The sequence below is a fragment of the Nicotiana sylvestris genome, chromosome 6 (assembly GCF_000393655.2).
Source record: "Nicotiana sylvestris chromosome 6, ASM39365v2, whole genome shotgun sequence".
In the NCBI taxonomy this organism is placed as follows: domain Eukaryota; kingdom Viridiplantae; phylum Streptophyta; class Magnoliopsida; order Solanales; family Solanaceae; genus Nicotiana; species Nicotiana sylvestris.
The window spans coordinates 85,522,510-85,527,916 of record NC_091062.1 but is presented as its reverse complement, the minus strand read 5'-3'; positions in this window follow the sequence as shown (position 1 = coordinate 85,527,916).

Here is a 5,407-nt window from a genome sequence, read left to right as displayed (position 1 = left end):
AAACTAGGACACATTTTCCATGAAGGTCCTGAGAGTTTACGGTCAAACCTGTCTGGTGCTTGCTTTTCCTTGCAGAGGGTTTCTCCGAAACAAACAAAATTTTCTGCACCTGTTTCAATCAAAGAAAAATTTTGTCAGTTTAAAATGTGGTGGTTGGTTTGTGGCCTTGACTTTGAGGGCGATTGCTCCTTCACTTCCCATGATAACTGATTTCCGCTCGAGGACCTTGCTTGCTTATGGACTAACCACTTTCTTTGTCATCCTTATCACAGAAAATACCCCTTCTCCGTTCAGACCCAATTCCCTTTATCCGTTGCATTGCTCATGAACTGACATTTACCAACCTTTGTGTTTCACCGAAAATACCTTTGATCCGTCCACCTAACACCCTCCATCTGTTACATCGTGCTCTTGTGTTGCCATGAATTCCAAAGCACGTTAATTGCCATCCACTTAGTGCGCATGCTGTTCCTTCCTGTCTTAAATCACTGGCCTTGGCCTTGAAGTCTATTGTTCCCTCACTTGTCACGATAACTTTGATTTCTGCTTGGAATACCTTGCTTGTCACTGGTTAAACACTTTCTTTGTTGATCTTATCACAGAGAATACCTTTGACCCGTTCACCCAACATCCTCTATCTGTTGCACTGTTCACAAATTGAAATATACCAAACCTTTGTATTTCTCATGGTCTCCAAAGCATGTTGATTGTTACCAACTCAGTGTGCTTGTTGTTCTTTCCTAACTTATGCCACTTTGATGTGCTGGCCAGATCCCATTTTGTGCAATTGGAAAGCTGGTGGCAAATTTTGAAGTCATTTCTCACTTATTCTGACCAAACGGACTCAGGAAGAAGAAGTAAATAATACAAAAGGAACAGAGTAAAGGACAAAGGAAAGAGATGATTCCTAACAAGAAAACTATAAAGTAGAAACCTATCATATGTGGATACCAACTCTAATGACCATGACATGCACATGTTGATTAAGTGGCCTAATATGTCAAACAAGTTTGATGTTCAACTCTTGTTATACCCCTGAACCGTGAAACTGAACTTCAATGCTCCGGTTATCCAATCTGATTCACAATCCTTATTCGACTTGTAGTGCCCGAAGGGTTTTCACCATCAAGCCTCTCTCATTCTGTTCTTTCTCCCAACTTACCATCGCCTTACGGTGCCCGCGAGGGTTTTCACCAATAAGACTCTCTCATTTTTGGATTTCTCTCAGCTCCCGTCGCCCTATGGTGCCCGTGAGGGTTTTCACCAATAAGACTCTCTCATTTTCATTATTTTTCTGCTTGGACCAGAGTGTTGCCCCTGATATGAATTACCTCTCCTTGCTTGACTTGGCATCTCTCGAAAACTAATCGAAAGGTCTTTCTTTGGACCGTAAAGTGGGCTTTTGGATAGGGTTAAAAGGGAAGGATATCAAAGACTCAAAACAATTCACATGAGTTCAAAATTACAACTTTCGGAATAAGATTTCTTACAACAACCACAACTTCTGCCCTAGTTTCTTGATTGGGGACTTTTGGATTTTTATTTTGATAAGACCGAACCATGAGGCTGCCTACGTATCCTTAAAAGAAATCAGGTCGAACGTAGTTTATGACATAGGAATTACTTTGTTGTTGTGATTTTCTCTTTTCTCTTTCTTTTCTTTCTCTTTTTTGCTTTCTTTTTCTCTTTTTGTTGTTTTTCTTTTTTTTTCTTTTCATTCTTTTCTTTCTCTTTTTTTCCTTTTTTTTTGATTTTCATTTTTCTTCTCTCCCTTTTCGTTCTTTTCTTTTCTCCTTTTCCTTTACTTATCTTTCACGCTTGTGTTTCTGATCTTTGCTACTGATTCCGAAAGAGGGGTATGAAAGAAAATAAACAAGGCTCAAAGGGGTGACAAAGGATAAGGTGTTTAGATAGCAGAACAAAATGCCTTCGTCATTCCAATCTTCAAAACATGCCAAGTACAGACAACACAATTAAATAAACCAAGGAAAACATTCGTAACATCTTTTGATTGCCAGACTTGATGACCATATCCACACATTCGCCTTCTACATCTGTTACATACAAATCACAATTGGCCAACACTCTCACTCTCACTACCATGAATGGCCCCCTACAAATTTGGGGCAAACTTGCTGTTATCTTCACCCGATACAGCATGATGCATTTCAATAGTGTATTTTTATGTTCTATCTACCCCAGTTTCACACAATTCGGGCTTGAAGTGATCTCAAAAAGCCTTCACCTATTTCCCTCAAATGTCCCTACATCTTCAACATTGTTTCGTTGCTTCATGACTAAACTGACTTTTTAAAACCAGGCTGAGAATTACGCGTGCATGTCATGTCACTAGAGTTAACAGGAAAAGAACTATGAAAAGAAAAGAGAACTAAATGAAAATGACTAGAAATTACAGAAAACAAAAAATTGCATTAGACATATGGTGAAAGGGTTTGGACAACAAAACAGACAAACTAAACTGGGGCTACAAACCTAGAAAACACTAAGTGAGATAATACGACAAAAAGGAACTAGATAAAATAAAGGATAGAAGGATTTGAGTCACAAGACGATGTCCGGATTACAACCCTGCAATAACCCAGACAACAGAAATGACAACAAGCTAAACCCCCAAAAGCTCCTCTCCGGCTGACCAAGAATGGAGCGTCTTTCCAATTACCAAGCATGGTATCTTAGCCACTGAATTCTGCATCAGCAATAATAGGACCTCCATAAGTCTTCATCACATTGTTCTTAACAAATTGCTTTTGGGTTCCTTTTGTCGGCTCGTTCTTAAGATCAACCCCTGATAGCGCTGAAAGCTTAGTAGCACATGGACCTCCGAGGCTCCCAGATGAATTCTCACATTCTTTTTCAGAATAAACCATACCCACCATATGCGTCTCATTATGCACAGGTGATGAACTTTGGCTAGTGTCTGTTGCATCTGGATTTTGCACGACAATGTTGCCTACATCAATAAGCTTCTGAATCGCATTCTTCAGATTCCAACACTTCTCTATATCATGCCCCGGGGCATCTGAGAAATAGGCGCACCTTTGAGAAAAATCAAACTTCTTTGGAAGAGGGTTTGCCATTTTTATCTAGGTCGGCTTCAACATGTCCAATTTCCTTAACCTTTGGAACAGACTGGCATATGACACTCCCAATGGAGTGAATGTTTTCTTCTTCTATAACCTCTCGTTCTTAAAGGCTTGACTGGGCTGGAAACCTAATCCAGGGGGTTTTTGATAGGCTCGTGGGGGTAGATAGGCATTTTGTGGAGCTGGGTACTGGGAGAGTGATGTACGACTTTGGGAGTTCTGTGGACAGAAGTGGCATTGGGTAGGATCATCTAGCGCACAAGGATATCCACGGGGATGATGTCGAGGCTAGAAGTGTTGATCGGGAAAGCCCATCGGATCATCTTTTCTGTTTCTCTTTCTTCCACCCAAGCTTACTGGGGTGTTCTGAATGTCTTTCGAACAACTCATGATTTTGCCTGACTTGATTCCCTCTTCCAATAGCTCCCCTATTTTTAACACATCTTTGAAAGGCTTTCCCAAAGCCGGTATCAAATGACTGAAGTAGGTGGGCCCCGGGGCTTGTAGGAAAAGCTCAAGCATTTCTTCTTCACCAATCGGGGTACTCACTCGAGCAGCTTGCTCCCTCCATTTGAGCCCAAACTCCCTAAAGCTTTCCTCCGGCTTCTTTTCCATTTTAGATAGGGAGAAGCGGTCTGGGGTAACAACTGATCTGTATTGAAAGAACCGAACAAAATCTTGAGTCATGTCACCCAATGTAGGCCACTTACCAACATCTTGACGATTATGCCATTCCAAAGCTGCCCCAGCCAGACTCTCACTAAAATACGCCATCAACAAATCATCTTTCTCGCCCACACTTCTCATTTCACTGCAATAATCCCTCAAATGGGCTACCGGATCTCCACACCCATCATACAAGTTAAATCTTGGCACTTTGAATCTCGCGGGCAGGCGAACGTCAGGGGACACATACAGTTCTTTGTAAGCCATGCTACCATAGTCTCCCCTTCCTTGTTTGTTCTTTAAGGATTGTTCTATGCCTTTCAGTCTCCTGGGTATCCCATCTCGCCCTTTTCTTCCTGTGAACTCTTCATTTACAACATGAGGCCCATCCCGCGGACCCTACTTGTATGAGTTGGGAACCTTGTGGGCAACCTCTGAGGGGTAATATTGGGCATCATGAGCTTTGAATGAGTATTCATTGTCGGGGATAATGGATATGACAGGAGGGCGATTTTGGGGAGAGGTAATTGGAGGATGAGTGATGGAGCTACTAAGACGGTTGAGAAAGCTGTGATAGGCGGGTAGCTCTGGAGAGTATGGAGGATCATCTGGCATTAGGTTCGGAGCTTGGGTAAGGACGGCATCTAGGAGGCTAGGTGGTGGCGGGGGTGGTACCTTCCCAGTCATCCAGGCCTGATACATGTCCGCCATGTGTTGTCTCAACATCTTTACCTCTTCAACCAACCCATTGTCCTGTTCAACCAACTGCTTCCGGGTCCCGGTATCAACCAACTCAGTTCTGTTGTTGTCTTCCATTGCCTTTTGACTTTGTGTTGTAGAGAAGAGTTACCATTTTAAAAACCACAAACCAACCACTCTTCTGTTATGAATATAACAAAATGAAGCCATCACGTTAGCGTTAGGGCATTTAACATAAGATAATCTCACTTTATGTGCAATGCACCTAGCCACAGTTATCAGTTCTAAAATGACTTCGAGGGTACAAAGGTCAGTTGACATCATCCCATTTTGTTCATTTCAACCTCTCTTTTCTTTGTTTTTCTAGCACTTCTTAGCTCGCTCATTTTCCTTCCCCTTTTTCTTTCTGATTATCGCTCTTTTTCTTCCTTCTCATTTCTCACATCCCATAACTTCACCCTCCTTTTTTCCTTTTTTTTCTTTTTTTTTCTTTTAATAATAAAAAAATGATTTGATCGAACCCTATGTAGGTTGCCTACGTATCATGACGCCGCATGAATCAGATCTTTGCATAGTTCGGGAAGATCAGGAATAAAGGAAACAAACTGATGTTCTCTGTTTCTTTTTCTTTTATTTTTACCTTAATGACTACTCTGCTGAGAAAAGAGAAATAAATGAAGCAAATCTTTTTTTTTTTAATTTTCTAATCTTAATGTTCTATAACCTATTTTAAACTCAAGCTTAACGGATTTTTTCTTTTCTTTGAAACAAATACTCTATTAAGGAAAAACTCTAGAAGAGAAAGATATTTTTTGATTCCTTTTTTTTAGGAAGAAAACCTAAAGAGTGAACCACAGAAAAATATTTAGAATTTTTATTTGATATTCTGATGCAAGGTTTCGAAACAAGCAATGAAAAATATAAAACAAAATATTTTT